This window comes from Natator depressus, chromosome 7 (genome assembly GCF_965152275.1).
Source record: "Natator depressus isolate rNatDep1 chromosome 7, rNatDep2.hap1, whole genome shotgun sequence".
In the NCBI taxonomy this organism is placed as follows: domain Eukaryota; kingdom Metazoa; phylum Chordata; order Testudines; family Cheloniidae; genus Natator; species Natator depressus.
The window spans coordinates 40,629,884-40,651,538 of record NC_134240.1 but is presented as its reverse complement, the minus strand read 5'-3'; the positions used below and the strand labels follow the sequence as shown (position 1 = coordinate 40,651,538).

The window sequence follows — 21,655 nt, the reverse complement described above, 5'->3', positions numbered from 1 at the left end:
CCCACCAAATTTTCCCCTTGGGTGCTCCAGGGCTGGAGCACCCATGGAGTCGGTGCTTAAGTCGCCACTTTTGGCGGGTTAAATTTAGAAGCCCTTTTAGAACCAGTTGTCCCTCGCGGAACAACCGGTTCTAAAAGGGCTTCTAAATTTAACAACCAGTTCTAGCAAACCGGTGCAAACCGGCTCCAGCTCACCACTGGACATAACTTGTGTTGACCAAAGTTTGTAGCATATACATGGCCTTCGTGGTTTCAGTTCATATCCTAGTAGATAGGGGAAGAAGGATGTTGTAGTGCTGACTAATATTGTCTCATTGGTGTTTGTGCTGAACTTCTCTGCCTTCTTCTTGGTCCACCTGTGATCTGCTGTCTTATTCTTAGATTGTAAACTCTTTGGAGCAGGAAGGACCATCTTTTTGTTCTGAATTTGTACAGCACCTAGCACAATGGGGTCTGTGACTGGGGCTTCTACATAATTCAAACAAATAATAGTGGATAGAACATTAGACTGGTACTCAGATCAGGGTTCAAACCTGGGTCAGCCATATGCTTCCTGTATTCCTTTAGACAAGTCATTTAAAATACCCAGTGTCTCAATTCTCCATCTCTTAGAATTAGGATAATACTTGTCTTCATTACCAAGGTGTTCTGAGCATAAACATTAACAGTTGTGAGATGTGAGGATGATGAGGGCCATAGACCCATTTAGATAGATAGGGGTCCACATCCCAAAAGTCACCCCCATAATGGATAACTAACTACCTAGCTGCAGCAGAGGACAGAGTGGTCTGGAGACTGGGCTTCCCTCTCAACCCAACAGTCAAGATCGAGAGAGAAGTACTGAATAAACATTCACTACCATTGCCTATACTGTACCTAGTCCATCAGAATCAGAACTCCAATATCTAAAACTGTTAATCTTAGACCAGCATCAAATTTACAAAATAATAAATGGACGTTTATGATGAGTCCAGGAAGTTTGTATGGCTGTAAAACAGGAAGGTTATATGGTGAGCTAGAGGGCATGCTGCAAAGCCTGTCTTTTTGGACAGACATTTGGAAAGAACAGAAGCATATGGGTTGTGAAGAAGGTTGTGGGGACTTCAGGGATGGGGATCTTAGATATGCTTTCTTCAGATGGGCTCAGTTTTGTGGGATCTGGTGTTTTTCTAGAGTTTCTTTAATGGTTATTTCTATGTCATGACTTGTATTTTTAATATTTATCAGGGTGCATAGATCCTGGGATAAGAATCTTCTTGCATATAAAAATAGATGGATGAATAAATAACATAAATATTAGCAGGAAGAATTTATTTCCAAAGCCAAGTTTTGGGCAGATTTTGGCCTGATATTTAAGAAGTTGTTGATGATTGTGTTTAGTTTTTGTTAGTTACACTTGCGTTTCCCTGAGGAACTGGACATTGGACTGAAGGAGACAAGTTTCAGGCGTACACCAGGGATGAGGAGGAGATGGGCACCCAGATGTAAACAGCTCAGAGGAATGGATCTGCTCAATGCAGCATGCTTGAAACTCTGTAGCATTTGTTAAAAAAAAAGCTTTTAGAATAATGTATTTGCACTATTCTGCGCTTCTTCACTAATGCATTAGGAGCTCAAAAAAAAGGAAATTGTCAGAACAAATGGAAATGGAAATGGCACTGGGGAGGATATGTTATCTATACCTGCTTGACCAAGATTTATATTAGATTCAGACTCAAAGGGAAGAAGTGAGAAGTGCAAGATACAAGTCTGCACCTTGTCTTAAGGACTAACGGTAGGTCTTTGCCATGAAGACAGAACAAGGAGAATCTGAATTATTCTCATTGAAACTGCAGGTTATATAGTGTGTGTGGAGGGGAGAGATTACTTAACCGTAATGAAGGTTATACTGTCAGCATTTTGCTTCTGAATCCTGTGTATTCAGATGAAAATGGAAGACACATTTTTTTGATAAAGTGTGTTAATGTACAATTTGCTCTGTCTACAGTAGGGTTGTAAAACATGCTAGTTAAAATGCATTAGCTAATATATAAAATACACCATTTAGCTTACTGCTGACAGGTGTTCACTTTTGGACAATACTCACAAGAGCACTTTATAATTCCAGGAACAGACAGAAAGGAAAGCTCGTATAAATATATAACATAATCGACTTAATTGTCAGTCACTTAAACAGGACACTTGGTTACTTGGGATGTGCGCTGGAGAACGGATTTAAATACTGCTATCATGTAAGGTTATTTGGTTAATTGGAATGGGTTTTTTCCTTTTAGCTAGCACATCTGCAATGCTGTGCATCCATAATGTACTGCTAATTTAAGTTTACTAATATTTGGCTTCCCTGCTGATACATCTACCTATCTGATCAACTTGACTCAGTCTGGGTAAGGTTGAAGACCTTGGGGTACTTGCCTCCCCAGTCTGTTGTGATGATTTCAGAGAATCTATTTAGGAGCTGGAGGGGGATAGAAGAAATGAATGGCCTCATTCTATCTCAGTGACACCCAAACATATGCCCTCAGCACTAAAGACATGATGATGCTGAGCCATTGATGCATCATATAGCTACAGTATATTGGATTAGAAGCAAAGCAAGGTCACAGACTTGTTTTGTAAGCAATTGCAGAATTGTAACTGCTTGCTTAAACTTGTCAACAAGGTACTGTTCAAATGTTGCTTCTCTTCCATAAATGGCAAACAGGAGATGCTAACCTCTCTCAGCTTCAATTAATACAGATATTTTAGTATAAACAAAACCTTAATATAAATAACAAGTGACCATGTTTTATTTCTTATTGATCCTATATTGGGTTCCAATAATGGGGACAATTGCTTAGCTAGATTTTCTCCATCTGCAGATATGTGCCAAGAAAAACAGATTGAACTGTATGTCCCTATTAAATTTGATATTACTGCTGGGTGATTGCTGACAAATTCACAGCTGGAATCTTGGCATGCCATGGATTAGAAAAGTCCTTCGTTTAAATGTGTGTGTTCTAATGAAAATTTACAATATTTTAGCCAAAGGGCTTAATTTGATATAAACAGGTTCTTTGATGTAGTGATGCTGCACTTATTACTGGGTACAAACAGTAACAATATTTTCTATTTAGCACTGAATTCCAGTGCAATCTAGCAATATCATGCTGTGACTATGATTATTAGTAGCAGGCCGATAAAGTTCCTTGCTTTGTTACAATGAATGAAAAACAGTCCAGGTACAGATCTCCTTCCTTCACTGCCCCACCGAAAAAAGCCAAAGGATGGGGACAAGAGCGGACAGAAAAATTAAATTAAACAATGCAAAGCTCCCTGGCCCACATTTCCATAGCAGCAGGTGGAGTTTTTTTGAGACAGGTTGTGGACTCCCAACCGCTGGATCCTATGTGTGGCAGCTGAGGATTCTGCCTCCCTGTGCTGCTGCAGCACACTTCCTTCGGTTGTTTTACTTTATTAAAAACTGTGGGGGTTCTCATATTACCTATTTGAGAGGGACTCTTTGTAAAATACCAAGCTACTGTGTACAGTAGAAATACTTCCTCTTTAATATCCATGTGATAGTAACTCTGCATACAAAAAAAGTCCTCATACTGTATTTTCCTAAATCCCCAAAGAGAGTAAGGATCCGATAAGCCACTTTCTTGGTTCCTCAAACATTAATTCTGCTCTGTTTTTCCCTTCACTTTCCCCATCATCAAGGCTTCACCCATCAAAACATTATGAATTATTATACTCTGCCAAGTCAGATGTTGTTCTTTAAAGACAAAGTACAAAGACAAAATACAACAGGAATTGGTCCAATGAAAGATATGACCTCACCTACCTTGTCTCTCTAATATCCTGGGACCAACAGGGCTAAAACAACATTGTATAGTCAGTAATAACTCATTTAACCCATTTTCATCAGTCTACTGAATATTTTTAGACTGCAAATCTGTGATCCAGTATACGCTAACTCTATAGATAATGACCATAGCTAGTTATTCAAATGCCTTCTAGCTGACTGTCAAGACGTATTTAGAATTTTAAGGGTCCTAGAAAATTCTATGGCCAAATTCCAAATGTCACCAATTAAGACCAGGATTGGGTCCTGTCTGTAGTTCATAGAACTACCGGCTTGGTAGCATACCATTCTGGCTAACCCCTGCTCCCATCCCATAGGCAAAGTTTCCATGATTGGTCTGTTGTCCTGTGGGGCAAAAAGTAACATTAGGACTTGTTATTATGTATTTTTAAACATCCTGAAAACTGGCCTTGCAACCTGTAGGCTGGACCAGGCAAAACAGGGTAGTACAACAAACTTTGGAAAGGGTAGGAATTCTAAATTATGGGTCAGCAAGGTATCCAAGGATACTTACTGTATTAATCTGCTTTCTTTAACTTGTTTATATTCATACAAGTTAATTTCTAAAGTCCTGTCCCAGCATGCAGTGGGCCCAATATACAACTTGAGATCAACAGTTTAGGAAGGGCCTCTTCTTGGGTTATGTCTTGATTAGAAACATGGATGGAATCTTCCCAGAGCTTTCCTGTTACATATTTTAAATAATGGTGGCATATGCAGCAGCCTAAAGAGTTCATTGTTACTGTCACATCTACCCGCCTCATGAAAAAGTCCCACATTGTCTAAAGTAATGGATTTTTTAAATATGGAAATTGTAGACTCCATTACTTCTCTACTACACATCTACAACATCAGTAATGGGATCTGGAGGTGTGCCTGTAATTGAGACCCGGTTGGTAATAACTGAAAGTTGTAGGCTTTTTGACCTAGGTAAATAAGATGGTTGTCTCAGTCTAGTTTCTATTGGAGCAGTGTCCACAACTCAAACACATTGTCGCATTTGGCACCCTTTTTAGCAGTCTCAACAGAAGCCAAGTACTCATTTGTCTTAGAGAATAAAAAGGGTCATCGCCCTGCTAACCCCCTACAGGTGATCCCTTTAATTCATAGTTGATACATGTGCTGGGACACTGCGGCGAAGCTTATACTACCACGACCTGTGATGGGGATAACTAAGGGCTTTTACTCCTTAGTTGCTGTCAGTCTGGTATCTTTCATCAGCTCTGAAAGAAAAAGGGAAAAAGTTATTTGATTTAATACTTTTCTTTGTTATTATCAAATGTCATAATAGCAAAAAAAAAAAAAAAAAAGCCTTTGCTGAGCTGTTACTTTTTCTTTTTAAGGCCATGTCTACACTACCAGGTAAATTGGCACTGCTGTGATCGATGCAGCGATGTTGATTTAGCGGGTCTGGTGAAGACATACTAAGTTGATGGGAGAGTGCTCTCCCGTCGATGTCTGTACTCCACCTTCCCAAGAGACGGAAGCTATGTCAAGGGGAGAGGGTACGTAACTGTACTAGCGTAACTTGGATCGACTTACAGCACTAGTGTAGCCTAGCTCTAAGTCTTGTGCTGACCAGAAAGCTCTAATAAACTTTTCTGTTTCAGCTGGTGGTTATCAGATCCGGCTCTTGGCACCAGCAAAGCAAGCATGTGCTTGGGGCGGCACATATCCAGGGGCGGCGTTCCGGCCATCCTTTTTTGGGGGGCAGTTGCGCTTTCGGAGCTGCGCCACTTAGACGGGGTGAGGGCGCTGCGCCCCCGGCTGCAGCAGGAAGGGGAAGCCCCAGCCCTGGGGTGCTGAGCTGCCAGGGCCCAGCCACTGCCTGGGGAGGAGAGGGCGAGTCCTGCCAGGAGCTGGGGCTGCGCCGCCTCATCTGCACACTGGCTGCTGCACTGCCTTGTGCCACCCCTTATATTGGGGCTTCTCTGCGTGGCCAGGCGGGGGAGGGGGGAAAGCCCCTGCAGGTGCTGGGAGAAGGTGACATCACTCCCTCCCCTTCCAGTGCTGCCTGCGAGCCCCAGTCCCACCTAAACTTGGGGTGGCAAATTTTTTGCTTGGGGCGGCAAAAAACCTAGAGCCGGCCCTGGTGGTTATTCTGCTGTTTTAGCTCATTGTTAACATATTAGGTTTCACGAATCCTCCCACTTAGCTGACCAAACACAGTAAAATGTCTGCGTCACCAAAGGATCCATGGCTGCCAATAGATAGAGCAATAATTAGGCAAATAGTAGTGTCCAAATGGTCCCAGCAGAAAAATGTGGCATTGTTTGTGATGAGCCATGCCTGTTACATTACCATAAAGGCTAGGCAAATGAGAAAGGATCTCAGTGGGGTGCCAACTTGGGGCTGAAGCAGAGACCATAGAAAGGTTTTTAATTGTCCAGCCTCTTTATCATCGAGTCATGGCAGCAACCTGAGTATCAGCTTAAAAGCCTTCCTTGATCAGATGAGCCATTCACATAGAAATAGGTAGAAGAGGCAGACAAATTCGGTTCAGAGCTAATTACAGAGGCACTGCGATGTTTGTATGGAACAATTTACAATAGTCTGTTATGCCAAACCGATAACCAAATACAAAGTGGTACAGAAGCTAAGCTATTTTTAAAAGCTGTCAGTTGACTTCAGCGGTTCATTAGTTCAAATAATAATACAAGTTTTATAGACTGCATTATCCGTACTTTCTGTGTGAATGTTTATAATATGATGGCACAGAGGAAAACTCACCTAGAGATATCTCATATCAGTTTTTAAAAATGCTTAATATGCTATAAACCTGCTTTCAGATTAAACCTAAAATGGGTAGAAACACCAAATTTTTCAGACTATACCATAGAGAGGTATAAATGTAGGTCCCGAAGAAAGTGCTCAGTTTTGATTTTTCATGTTGTCTGAACAATTCTATTTTACAGGAACTAGAGCTGAGCCTAAGTGGCATTAGTCCCTTTTTCTCCTACCTCTTCAAAACCCATTTTCCTGATGGTTGAGGTTCTCTGGCTATGGAATGTGTGAGGAGTAGGGATAGCACCGTAAAAGAGTTTGTCTCTGCGGCATCATCACTTGGCAAACCTACAGTGGTCCCGTTAGTAGTGATTCCTGTTGGTTCCTGCTCTGTGATTCAAACCCCAGAGGAGAGATGGGATGGGAGGGCCTGAAGAGACTGCTGCACCTAGGCATATTCATGGTTGGAGGGTCTGGTCCCTGCTCTCCATGGAGGCAAACTCAAGCCATCATGACTATATGATACCTTGGGAGCTTGGAGCTTTTCCAGTAACATTAGCCTTCCTGTAGTATTTCCATGGGGTATTTCTGGCTCTGAGTTTGTAATGGAATGGCAACCAGTGTGTAGTAGTTTTACACTAGGGATAGCTGTACAATATATACCTGATTCTCCTCTCTCATACAGTGATGTAAATCAGGAGGAATTCCACTGAAGACAGTGGAGTCACATCAATGTGAAAATACTCAAAGAATCTAGCAGTGAGTGAACATTTTGTGGTAGAGTAAGAACTGTAAGTATAAGACCTGATTTTAAAGTGTTTCATGCCTGCTTAATTGCCACTTACTCACAGTTGCTATTATAATAGTAAACTAATTTAAAACTTCAGCAGCTATTGCTAATGGGGAAAAACCGTACATAAGTGGAAAGTACCCCTTATGGCGAATAGAGATGTGAAAGTGTTACGTGGATACCTCTGCCTTTCCATGGAAAAAGGCACAATCTGCCTTTAGAGGATATGGATTATTCCGATGTAAAGCTGAAACCTTTTCCTCCTTAACAGTGTGATACAGTTGTGTCAAACCCTCCCTTTTTTCTCACCATCTTATTTTTGGCATTCGGTCAGATTCTGTTGGTCAGTAGTAGGAACAGTCAGGAGACTGGATGGTTCAAGTGGGATATATTGAGCCTTTTACCTCGAGTTTTAAGTGTAGGTCAAGTTCTTCAGCAGCATATAGTGAATTGAACTGATTGGTCTTAGACCAGCTCCTTGAAGACAGATGCTCACATCCCAAAACACCATTACAATTGGCAGTGTCAGCAGAGAGAGCATAGACTAACTAGGCATAGAGGTAGAATTACCCTCTCACCCCTAGAGATACAAACCTTTCAGGCCAGGCTGGAGGCACATTGGCAAGGCAATGCTTCAGAAGCTTACAATGCTGCTTCCTGTCCTGATCAGATAACAGCCAAAAGAGGAGCTTGGTTTCAAGAGCTGTCCACGTTTGGGTAATGGGAATTTGAGTGAGATGGAGGATACCATGCTCTCAAGAAATATGTTAACTTTTTTTAATGCATTCTTCCTGTGACAATGTTGGTGATCAGGGTGGAAACTAGTCTCTTCCATTCCTCTCTGTCTTTTGCTGCTGCTTCCATCTGCGCTTTGATGTTGAGAATGACTCTTCTGCCCTCCCTGCTAAGAGTCCTTTGTGAGTTTTCTCTTGGGTGCCCTTGTTTCCTCACACCAGTTGATTTCCATGTAGGAGTCTGTGTGTTGGCATTTGGAAAACAGGTCCCAAATATGTTTAGTGCTTCTTTCTGATTCAGGTGGAAACAAGCTGTTGGTTGGTGATTTCTCAGATCTCTTTGTTGGTAATGAGAGTTTTTCCAACCAATGTCCAGAATCTTTAATAGACACTGTTGTGTTAATTTAGATGGAATAAAGGTGTTAACATGACCCTGTCACTGATCATCATTACTACTGTGCTTAATACTATGGCAAACACATTGTTAAAAATCCTTTTAACCTTTTACAAAAGAAAGAGGAATAAAAGGAAAACAGTTAAAGCATTTGAAATGTAAAATATTAAGTACGGGTTTCATTTTAACAACATTTCTTGTTCCCTTTCCGTTTAGTCAGAGAGAGTCTGTGGAAGGAAAGTTCCCCTTGTCTGATGGTCTTTTAGATGGCAATAATTGTCCTTTTGGGGAAAAGAAAAGTAGTTAGTTGAGATGGGCTGGAGCTGTCGTTGCTGCTGCTGTTAAAGTTTCTTCCTGTTTCCTAGAAGAAAAAACAAGACAAACAAGACACAAAAGGGGAAGGCAAACAATAAAAAATGAACCTTCTGTCTCTAGTGTTGACTCACGTGTAACCTCTCTGCTGGAAATACACAGCATAGCACATGGTCCTATCAGCCACTCTGAGACCTGGCAAACTTGTAACCAGTATCAGGCTGCTTAGGGCATTGAATTTAGCTGCCTTTATAGCAACCGGCTTACAGCAATATAGTAAAATATACAGTCTTCGCAGGCTAAGCCAGGCTCTTATTAGACAAAGGAAAGAAAGAGAGAAATAGGAACAAGAAGAAATAAGGTAGGGAAGGAAAAAGACACATTGCCAGGAAGCTCTGGCGGAGCCTTCCCAAAAGTGCAGGGGCCAGGGCCGGAAGCCGGAGCAGGTCGGAAGCCGCAGACCCTCCACCTGCCTGGGGTGGGGGCGAGAGCAGCCCTTGGCCCGTGTCCCTGCCCTGTGGGCCCCCTGCCCAGGACAGGTGGAGGGTTTGCAGCTCCCCACAGCTGCCCAAGTGGCTCTTACCCCAACCCGGCTCCAGCCGGGAGATGGGGCCTCAGAGCCGCAGCCCGGCCATGGTAAGAGATGCAGACCCTCCACCTGCCCTGGGCGGGGACACGAGCCAGGGGCTGCTCTTGGTCCTCCCTCCCCGGGCAGGTGGAGGGTCCACAGTGTGGCACCCCCCATTGCCTGGGCTCCCCGGCCGGGCTCCAGCTGCCAGCCTGGCTGCAGGGGTGGGCTGAGGACTCGCGAGGAGGGGCAGGGGTCGGGGAGCCCATTGCCCACGGTGGAAACAGGCAAGTCTACTTTCAAAAAGTGGGAGAGCCATGGCAACCCTATCTCACAACCCAGCTGATGTTCAGGATTTAGCTGAAGCCAGGGGAAGAGGTGGTGTTTCTGGGTCTCTTTCGCTCTCTCTCTGCTCCAGTCTGGTCAGGACATCTCTCAGGATCCAGGACAAAGACGGCACAATAGTGTCACACTGGATCATGGGGTCCCCGGAAATGGTGGGGTGACAGCCATGATGGTGAAGCTCACGCCTTCCCTTTTTCTTGTCTTTCAGCCAGCTAGGGTTGTGGTAGCCAACTTTTCCCCCAAAAGTCATTTTTAAGGACCCCAAAAAGAAGTGATGGGCATAATAGCCCATCCTCTTATTATTTTGTCCATCATTTAGGCCTAATTTCCAGCACACCAGTTTGGGTTAATTAATTACTGGTTCCACACTTCTATGGTTTACCAGGCATGAGTTTTACACAGTTCTTAAGTTATATTAGTGGGCTTTTTTGTTTAAACTAATCTGGTCTTTTTGTTTTCCTTTTGCACCTTTTCCCATTAACGCTTACTGGTATAGTTTATTGTGACACTTTTATAAACTTTCTTACAGTTAAGCTTACAATTCAGGTATACTTGTAGGCCCAATTATTATAACAGCATTTATTTTCAAGGGCATCTAATTTTTCTTAACACTGTTTTGGTAGATCTCCAGCTCTCACAGCTGTATGCTAGCAGTGAGGTTATGTTTGCATAGAAAATTCTCAGCTTTTTTTCTGATGCTATTTTTCTTTGATTTCCATAAATTATGAAGTTAAGTAAATGCTGTGGATGCCTTCCCATCCTTGATGTCGCTTCCTTCTTGAGGTCTCTGTTTGTCAATGTAGTGCTGGTCAGGTACATTAACTGTGCTATTTTCTTGATATTTTTGCCTGCTAATGTGATGTTACAGCTTGATTTCTTGGTTTCAGGGATATTTATTTTAATATAAGTTATACAGTGATTTTTTTTTAATGGCCAAAAAGATCAGGAGGGGGGATGGAAGCAAAGCTCAGATATTTTGGAATTAAAAGTTATCCATGGTGACATTAGTGGGAAGCTAATGAAGCCAGGTCTACACTACAAAATGTTGTTGACCTAACTTACGTTAGCATACAGCAACTGCAGTTACAAAATCGCTTGTGTGTGCGCGTGCTTGGCGATGCTCATACTCACCAGGAGTGCTTGTATCAATTGTTTTGTGGGGCATTGTGGGATGGCTCCTGAAAGCTACTGACACTGCATCAGCCTAATTATATCAACTGTGACTCTGCACTGCTAGGGGAGGTAGTGTTACTAAATCAGCATAGAGAGGCACTTATGACAATGGGAGCCAAATTTAAGTGAAGACACTTCCACAGCTAGATTGACAAAAGACAGCTTACTACCTAACTTGTAGTGTAGACTAGGCCTCTGTTTGTGAACCAAAGTAACATGATGTAGGAGGTTCTGAAGAACTGTATTAGTCAGCACCAAGAGAAGATACTACTTCAAAATATCTTACGAAAAAAATCTTCCTCACCATGTGAAGTCCTGTAAGTGGAGTATGGAGGTTAATTGGTTTTGACCAAGATCACATACATGGAGGAACCGGGAATACAATTCACATCTCCTGTCTCCCTGTCCTGTTCCTTAACTATATGGCTCTTCTTGAGGCATATGGCTCTAGATTTAATAGTGCACTGTTCCATATGCATAACGTGACTTTTAAATCCAGGACTGTGATGGGGCGCCTGCTCCACACTGGGATCTCCCAGGGGTTAATAGAGCCCTAGGGAGGGTGTGCAGAGGCAACCAATCACAGAAGGGCTTATAGGAGCAGCCAGGGTCGGGCAGGCCCATGTAGGTACAGATGCCATACAGAGCAGCTTCAGTCATTCCCTGGAGCTTGAGGAGGGAGGTGGAAGGGCTGCCTTGCAGGCTGAAGGCAGCAAGCACCCTGGACAGAGCAGTGCTGCAGGCAGAGACCCGGGGAGCTAAAGGCAGCTCCTGGTGGGCTGCAGGGATCTGCAGGCTGAGGCCCTGAGGCAAGGGCAAAGAGGGTGCTGGGGCTGTGGGGAAGTGGTCCAGGGAAACCTACTGAAGAGTCAGAGGGGGTGCCTCAGGCAGCCGCCATCTGGACCTGGAGTAGTGGGCAGGCCCGGGTTCCCCCGCCGTCTGCCCCCATTCGCCACTGAGGAAGTGCTGGACTAAGGGACTGCAACATTCCCCCGGAAGGGGGGAGCACAGAGCTTGGCACAGTCAGAGGGCTGTGTCATTGAAGAGGACACTGAGGTTCTGAGAGTGACATGGGTCCCTGGAGCAGAAGTGATGGTGGCGAGACAGAAGAGAGTGCATTGACATACAGAACTAATCCCCAGGATAGCCAGCAGGAGGCGCCGTAGTGGTGAGTCGAATCCCATCACAAGGACATTAGCTGAAGGTTGTGTGTGTTCAAAAAAGTAATTTTAAATACTAAAGAATATGACAACTAAGGTAACTATGTTTTTGGTATGTTAGGAGATTTACCATGTGGTAACTTGGTCCCCCAGCTCAGCTTTTATAGCATAGATGGGCCCATAGTTGCATTCAGAGTTTGTTTATTGTGGTTTTCACTGGCAACAAAGTCAGGATTTCTACAAGTAAAGTTTATCCTTTTTAAAACAGTGTTTTTAAACATCCCAAATAACTAATAGAAAACGTAATAACTTAAAAATGTAACCCTGCCTGAGATAGCTGAAGTTCTGCTGGCTCATTGTGGCGGGAATGGCTTATTAATTCCACCCTTGATATAAAAGAGATGATAGTGGTTCTTGAGGAAGAGGGAACTAGGGAGCTAGCAGTGGAGAGGAACTTTGTCTGGGTTTATTTTTCAAAGAATACATTTCACAGGTTTTCTGGATTGTAAATAGGAAGAAAGAGAACCCCTTAGTTAGCCATCACTTAGGGGACAAGGTGAACAGCACACACTGATTATGTGAAAGGTGAATCCTCCTACCTGAAGGGCTGGAGTTGCTGATAGCTTGATGTAAGTGGGAAACTATTTTAGGCAAAGAAATAGCTTGCTAGAATTAAGTGTAATGCACTAGAAAACACATTATTTTTGCTTTGTAACCATACCTGTCTCTTTTTCTCCTTCTTACTGTCACTTTAATTTATGCTCTTTATGAATAAAGTTATGGTTAGTTTTACTATAAACCATCTATGTGTATTAAGGTAAATAGTGTGTTCTGGGCTGGGCTAACAGGCTAGGTTGTGTGTGCTGTATCTTTGTGGACAGTGGACTTAATTTCTGTTACAGTTGAGTCAGAGGGAGAGGACACTACAGAGAGGTGTATCTCGGAAACTTGGGAACTGGCGTTCACTGAATATTATCTGCAAGGCAAGGTTTAGCCTGGCAGAATCTCAAGGAGTTTGCTGGTGAGCTGAACAGACTAGTGTGGCGGGGAGTTGACATACAGTCTAAGCTCCAGCAAAGCTCTCTCTTGCTGACACAAAGGGGTAACACACTGGCTTACGGTTCTGGGCGTGCCGAGAGCGTGTCAAAGAGGCTTGGGTCAGTCTATTTTTAAAAGTTTAATCTTACAAGAAGAGATCAATTCTGAGATCAGATTGATGTGTATTATATCCCATTACCTACTGTGATTGTGCACAAATGTATAGTAGCTGGTTTTCATCAGATAAACAAGAATGATGATGTGGTCCCATATGCATCTGAGATATGAACACTGTAGCTAGCCCACCTTTGCAAGGACCTTTAACACATATAGCTAGTCCACTTTGCCAGCACTTTAAGAGGCCTTATTCCCACCCCCATCCCCAACCTCCCAGCATACAAGTAACTCCCAGTGAATTCAGTAGAAATTACTTGTTTCCTGCTGGAGGAGAATTCTGGCCTCAGGTATTGACAAAATATTACTAATAGTAAAAGTGTATAAGTGGTGACATTTTTTCTTTTTCTATTTATCCCACTACTTCCTTGACAAAGTAGCTTCAGACTCTCAGTATACTGCAAACATCTACATCAGAAAACAGTTTGGTTCAAAGTTCTGTTCTCCGTGCACGTATGCAGTAGGTCCTGCACAGTCGTGCAGCCCTAAAAATAGATAAATGCTCATGCCAAATTGTGTGTCAGACTCTATCTTTCTCTGTTACAGATGATGGAAGTGTTGTGTTATGCATTTAAAGTATGCCCAGCAGAGGTTACATTTGGGCGTATGAAGCCATGGCCTAGCTTATCTTTGCCTATTTAGTATTTGAAAGCAAAGCACAGCTATCATTGAAATATCAGAATTATTGAAGCTGAACCTTCCTTATCTCTAAAATTGATTACACAAATATCTATGCTGTAGTCCCAGTAGCAATTAAAGATTTAATTGTGCTATTCAATATAAATTAATTTAATACAAATTAGCTCATTTAACAAGAGACTTTTTATCATAAATAAAAATGAGCGGGTTTGAGCAGCCATTTTTAAATTAATATGTGTCAGAGGAACATTGCATTTTGCTGTACCAGATCATATCATTGGCTCAGCTAGTCTGGTATTATGATGCCAAAAATAGCCAGTACCGGTTACTACATCCACCTTTCCTTTGTCACTCCACCCTTACACAATGCAGCAAGTCAGCTGTGAAATGTTGCATGTGGGATGGAGTGATTAATGATTAGTGATTAATTCCTGATTACTGTAGTTATCATTTTACTTTGTGAGGAATAAATCAAGAAAAAATAATTAGTGTAAGCATCAGTTTATTCTCAGAAGGAAACATTTTCCTTCCCAGGTCTGTTTCTAAGTCTCCACCTGGAGCTATCAGCTTTCTAACACTCCCAGTTATTTTCACTCCACTGAGATGTGGCAAAGAGCTGAATGGCAAGGCCAATCCAGAATGGAAGTGGTACAGACAACTGCTGTGCAAACCTCTAAGAGACAAGCGTTTTATAGTTTATTTAATAAATACTCCTCCACCAACATCCCTCTGCCAAAAAACAAAACAAAAAAACAGTGCAGGTTTTTGGGAAATACAGACGAAGGAAAGCCCCAGGCATAAAGGGACAAAGTCAGCCCTGACATGTGCAGATACAGCTCCTATTGACTTCAGTGGGAGTTGCCTTTGTGCCAAGGCTGAATTTGGTCCAAAGTGTTGGTGTATGGAGGTGGAAGCACTAGTGCAGGCCTGCTTTGTTCAGGGTTAGACTATGGAGTAGTGGTTAAGCCTGTTCTTGGTTTACACTAATGTTTCTATCCGAGTTTTTGCATGGACTAAACCAGCTGTGGGAGAACTGGAAACAATTCTCAATGTGACAGTGTTGCCAACTCTTGCTTTTTTATTTCAAGACTAGTGATTTTGAGGTGTGTTTTACCTGTCACACGAAAATGCAATGAAAAGCTACAAACTCATTAATTTTCTCTTATTCAAAATGGCCACCATGTCTATTTACTGCCAATTGGGCTGAAGCCAGCAAGATGGCTGCTATTTCCCTATGTTCAATACAGCAGTCTTACCATTTCCAGCTGTTTTCAGTGAGACCAAAGCCATGCCCACAGGCCAGATGGCTGCCACTGTGTGGTTGCAGGGCTAGACAAGACACTATTAGGACACAGACTATGAGGAGCAGTGGAGACACTGAAGATGGATGCGGAAACTGAGGCTATGTCTACACTAGCACTTTTGTCTGTATAACTTATGTCACTCATGCATGAGAAAAAAACATCCCTCTGAGCGACATAAGTTACACAGACAGAAGTGCCAGTTTGGACAGCACTAAATCCATAGTTACCGCTGCTCATTGGAGGTGGGTTAATTATGGCATAGAGCAGCTACATGAGTGATCTTAAAGTGGCACAGCTGCATCGGTACAGTTGTGTCACTGTAAGCTCGCTGGTGTAGACATGGTCTAAGAGGGGAAGCAGGACGTTGATATAAAGGTTGCAGGGGAATGGGAGGGCACGGAGATGTGCAGGGCAGGAGGAGACTAAGGACAATGGTAGGGTTGTCAACTTTCTAATCACACAAAACCGAACACCCTAGCCCCGCCCCTTCCCTGAGGCCCCACCTCCTACCCCACACCTTCCCTGAGGCCCCGCCTCCGCTCACTATATTCCTCCTCCCTTGGTGGCTCACTCTCCCCCACCCTCACTCACTTTCACCGGGCTGGGGCAGGGGGTTTCGGTGTGGGAAGGGGTGAGGGGGTAAGGGCTCTAACCTGGGGTGAGGGCTCCGGGGTAGGGCCAGAAATGAGGGGTTCAGTGTGCCGGAGGGGGCTCTGGGCTGGGGCAGGGGATTGGGGTGTGGGATGGGGTACAGGCTCTGGGCAAGGGTTGGGGGCTCTGGGGTGGGGCTGGGGATGAGGGGTTTGGGGTGTAGGAGGGGGCTCCAGGTGTGGGGTGGGGCCGAGGGATTTGGAATGTGGGAGGGGGCTGCAGGTTGAGGCAGGGGGCTGGGGTGTGGGAGGGGGTGATGGCTCTGGGCTGGGGGTGACAGCTCTGGGGGGGCTGGGGATAAGGGCTTTGGGGTGTAGGAGGGGGCTCCAGGTTTGGAGGGGGGGCTCAGGGTTGGGGCAGGGGGTTGGGGCTCAGGATTGGGGAATGGGCTTACCACGGGCACTCCCAGTCAGCGGCGCAGCAGGGCCCTGTGCTGTGCCCTGGAAGCAACCAGCAGGTCCGGCTCCTAGGCGCGGGGGGTGAGGAGGCTCCATGCACTGCTCTCATCTGCAGGCACTGCCCCCCAGCTCCCATTGGCCGCAGTTCCCAGCCAATGGAAGTATGGAGCCAGTGCTTGGGGCGGGGGCAGCGCACGGAGCCCCGTGGCTCCCTGCCTGCCCTGGCTCTGTGCTGTGCCCTGGAAGCAACCAGCAGGTCCGGCTCCTAGGCACGGGGGGCGAGGAGGCTCCATGCGCTGCTCTCATCTGCAGGCACTGCCCCCCAGCTCCCATTGGCCGCAGTTCCCAGCCAATGGAAGTACGGAGCCAGTGCTTGGGGCAGGGGCAGCGCACGGAGCCCTGTGGCCCCCCCACCTAGGAGCCGGACATGTTGGCCACTTCTGGGGTGCAGCGCGGTGCCAGGACAGATACGGACTAGCCTGCCTTAGCCCTGCAGCACCGCCGATCAGACTTTTAATGGCCCGCTTGGTGGTGCTGACCGGAACTGCCAGGGTCCGTTTTCGACCAGCTGTTCCGGTCAAAAACCAGACATCTGACAACCCTAGAGAATGGAGTAACATGAGAAGCTGGAAGAAGAGTGAAGTGGTGCAGAAGGAGACTAAGGGGGTCCAAAGGATAATGATGGAGTGGGAGATGAAGAGGGATAGAATGGCAGTGACCCCAACCTGAAGGTGGTAGAGAGAAAGGGGAATCCCTTGCAAGTGCCATTGGGAAGGACACATTTTGCATGTGTATTTGAGGCTGGATTTTTACCCTTAGAAGCTCATGCAGACAGCCACTGGGCTTTAGGCTCCTAAGTGCCTAAATCACTTTTGGAAATTAAATTCAGGCTCCTACTCAGTTAGGTGTTGCACCATCGAGTGCAGGAACACCTAAATACTCCTACAAATGTGGGACTTAGGGCAGGTGTTTTTCCCCCTAAAGCTTCAAAAACCTGATGGTAAATAAGAAAACTCAGATATTTATTATTTTTGAAAAATCTCATGATTTTTGAATGTGTAGAGCTGGCAATACTGCATGCATCCCTAAGGAGAAGCAACATGTGCTCCCTTGCCTGGCAAAGTGGCGTGCACACCATTGCCTGGCTGCACTGACCACTGGCAAGGTGGGGTAGGTCGAGTAGTTCTCACCTCCTCTCTGACCCTTTTGGAGTGCCTTGCCTCCAAGGTGTTCTTAGCGGGGAATAATCTCTAGACTCAAGAAAACATTCATTGCTCCTTCCATGCCTGTGTAAGGGCCAGCTGAAACTCTGCCTTGTCTGTGTGATTTAGGAATATACAGCACATGCCTGATATTAAAAGAGCATTCCAGAGCACATGCTTCCATGCTGATGATGGGTTCTGCTTGATAATGATCCAAAGCAGTGAGGACTGACGCATGTTCATTTTCATCATCTGAGTCAGATGCCACGAGCAGAAGGTTGATTTTATTTTTTGGTGATGCGGGTATTGTAGTTTCCACATTGGAGTGTTGCTCTTTTAAGACTTCTTCACATGGAAGCATGTCCTCTGGAGTAGTGGCCGAAGCATGAAGGGGCATATGAATGTTTAGCACATCTGGCATGTAAATATCTTGCAATGCCAGCTACAAAAGTGCCATGCGAACGCCTATTCTCACTTTCAGGTGACATTGTAAATAAGAAGCATGCAGCAGTATCTCCCATAAGTGTAAACAAACTTGTTTGTCTTAGCAATTGGCAGAATAAGAAGTAGGACTGAGTGGACTTGTAGGCTCTAAAGTTTTTTCACTGTTTTGTTTTTGAGTGCAGTTATGTAATCAAACAAAAAATTTGCATTTGTAAGTTACACTTTCATGATAAAGAGACTGTACTTCAGTACTTGTATGAGATGAACTGAAAAATACTATTTCTTTTGTTTATAATTTTTACGGTGCATATATTTGTAATAAAAATAATAATATAAAGTGAGCACTGTGCACTTTGTGTTCTGTGTTGTCACTGAAAGCAACATTGAAAATGTAGAAAAACATTCAAAAATATTTAATAAATTTAAATTCGTATTCTATTGTTATAAGTGCGATTAATTTTGAGTTAATCGCTTGAGTTAACTGCGATTAATTGACAGCCCTAGTAATAACTAATGAGATATTGATGTCCTAACATTTCCCATTGGAATAATAGCGCTGTTCAAATTAAGTGGGTTTTTAACAAATGTTATAGGTGTATATCACCTTAATTTTTTGGCAGGAGGAGTAGAAGGAATTTAACTTAGTTCATATAAATTAAAAACAGGGTCTGGTTGATATGAATGCGGCAGCAAGATATGTTTTTTCATAAGGTTGAATTTTAATAGTGCTGTAGATATAAAGGAAGTCCTTTTTAATATAAACTACATTGTAACATATTGTGTGTTTCTATAAAATTTTAAATTTGAATTCTTTTTTGGATCAATCTTTAGGCTATTGATTTGTTCAGAAAATTCTGAAATTCATATATTTTTGTGGTACTTGCATTTTTAAAATTACTTCTTTGAGCTAAATACATTATTACATTTCTTGCACAATATGAGATTGTGCTGATGTTGTTACCTTAATTTGGGTGGGAAGTGTTGAACTTTTTTGCTGAGATGATTTGAGTGATTACAAGTAATATTATTTCTGCATTTATAATGGATTGAATATAGTGGTAGTAGTAATGTATTCTTTTGTCCCTCTCCTTTTCTTCTTGCAATTTGAATTAATGCTTAAGGAAACTGAAGCTCTGCTCACTTTTTGATATTACCATGTCCATTCTCCCTGCCTAGACTGAGCAGGTCTCCAAACATCCCTGTATAGTGGCCAGCAAGGGGAGTGAAGGGTGCAAGCCACAATTGAGCCCTTAATGTTGTTTTAGCATAATATTGTCGATGTAGAGCTCAGTCTTTGCTCCCATTTTGCCATTGAATACAACGGGTGCATAAGCTTCATATTAGGCATATAGATATTTTACAATGAACTCCCAATTATAGTCTTTACAAAATTCCACATTCTTGTGATATTTTTAATTGGCATTCAAGATGGTGAAGCCCACAGCGTCTTCTGTTCAAAAACAAAATCATGTTTAGGAGCTCTATAATAAAGCTCATATGTGCTTGGAACCTGAATATTTAAAAAAAATTAGTAATGCAGCAGCATTGAAAAATAGGAATGGGGAAGTGAGTCTGGATATTTAAACAACTTGGCATCTTTAATGTCTTTCTCACGAATTAACAAATTTGATTTTCTGATCATACAGAAAATCCCCCAAACTATTATTTTTCAAAGCTGTTAAAACATGTATTCATTTAGTTTAAGTGGTACTTTAACAATGCGTGTACTTGTGCTTGTATAACACTCATTGTGTGAGTCACAAGAGGAACACTTTCACAACAGATAATATGTACCATTCTCCCCCATCCATAACGTTAGGACTAAAAATGTCATTTCAACCTTATGGAAAACTTCGTCAAATACTAAAATAATCAAACCAGTTATCAAGAGGAAGAATATCAGAGCAAAATGTATGTCCTAGTAAACTACAGTGATTAAAGACTGAAACAAGCTGAGACTTGTCTATTCAGACTCAAAAGTGCCTGTACGCCTGCTACAGCTTATAAAACTTGTCAGTAGTTTTGTGATTTACCTCAACATTTTGCCTCTAAATTTGTGTATAAGAGGAAGAAAATTGGGAAGGGGCGTAATGTGCAACCTCACTCCTGGAAAAATTGGGAAGGGGCATAATGTGGTCAAGAAATTTGTGAATGTGGGTGGGATTGCTGGCTAGTAGTCAGATTAGTGATTTTATGAGGTAAAAAGAACAGGAGGACTTGTGGCACCTTAGAGAATAACAAATTTATTAGAGCATAAGTTTTCGTGGGCTATAGCCCACTTCATTCTATGCATCTGATGAAGTGGGCTCTTGCCCACGAAAGCTTATGCTCTAATAAATTTGTTAGCCTCTAAGGTGCCACAAGTACTCCTGTTCTTTTTTGCGGATACAGACTAACACGGCTGCTACTCTGAAACCTGTCTTTATGAGGTAAGAACTTCTGGTTTCTATTCCCAGTTTTGCCAGTGACTCAGTGTGTGACTTGCTGAATTTCAGCCAGTAAAGTACTTTCAAACCTTAAGATTAAAGGTTATTTGTGGTAGCACCCACTACATGCTGGGGGAAATCCAACAGAAGCACATGGTTTGGACAGAGACATCCCTTAGGCCTGGTCTACACTAGGGGTAGGGGGGGAATCGATCTAAGTTATGCAACTTCAGCTACGTGAACAACGTATCTGAAGTTGATGTACTTAGATTTACTCACCGTGGTGTCTTCACTGCGGTGAGTCGACTGCTGACACTCCCCCGTCAACTCCGCCTGTGCCTCTCGCCCTGGTGGAGTACCTGAGTCGACGGGAGAGTACTCGGGAGTCGATTTATCACGTCTAGACTAGACGCGATCCAGCGATAAATCAACCCCTGCTGGATTGATCGCTGCCTGCCGATCCAGCGGGTAGTATAGACATACCCCAGAGGAGGATCTATTAATGGGGAGTCTCTGTGTCAGAGATTCTTGTCAACTGCTGGAAATGGCCCACCTTGATTATCACCTCAAAAAGTCCCCCCGCCCCACTCTCCTGCTGGTAATAATTCACCTTACCTGATCACTCTCGTTACAGTGTGTATGGTAACAGCCATTGTTTCATGTTCTTTGTGTATATAAATCTCCCCACTGTATTTTCCACTGAATGCATCCGATGAAATGAGCTGTAGCTCACGAAAGCTTATGCTCAAATAAATGTTAGTCTCTAAGGTGCCACAAGTACTACTTTTCTTTTTGCGGATACAGACTAACACAGCTGCTACTCTGAAATCTGTGTCTTAGTAAAGAGGAAAGGATAGAAGTTGATAAAGTACATGTAGGAACTGAAGAGTAATAGCCAAATGAAAAAGACTCCCATTCAATTATATCACATGAAGGCAGACAGCTAAAAAGTGACAAATTTTATAAGTGCTTGTATACAAATGCTAGAAGTCTAAATACTAAGATGGGTAAATTTGAGTGCCTGTAAATGAAGATATTGATATAATAGGCATCACAGAAACTTGGTGGAACAATTATAATCAGTGGGACACAGTAATACCAGGCTACCAAATATATAAGAATGACAGAGTAGATCGTGCTGGTGGGAGAGTGGCACTCTATATGAAAGAAAGCATAAAGTCAAATAAAGTACAAATTGTAAATGAATCTAACAGTAACACAGAATCTCAATGGACAGAAATTCCATGCTTAAATAATAAGAATATAGTAGTAGGAATATACTACCAACCACCTGACCAAGATGGTGATGGTGACTGTGAAATGCTCTGGGGAATTA

The 21,655-nt window shown here is 43.2% G+C and overlaps 1 protein-coding gene across 1 annotated transcript in view; it reads left to right on the top strand.

Moving 5' to 3' along the window:
• Window positions 1–11,830: 11,830 nt before the first annotated feature.
• IARS1 (isoleucyl-tRNA synthetase 1) overlaps window positions 11,831–21,655 on the top strand; it is a 225,591-nt gene continuing 215,766 nt past the window's right edge. The window contains exon 1 of the mRNA XM_074958200.1: window positions 11,831–12,051. The gene's annotated coding sequence lies outside the window, so the exon portion shown is untranslated. The remainder of the gene's footprint in view (window positions 12,052–21,655) is intronic.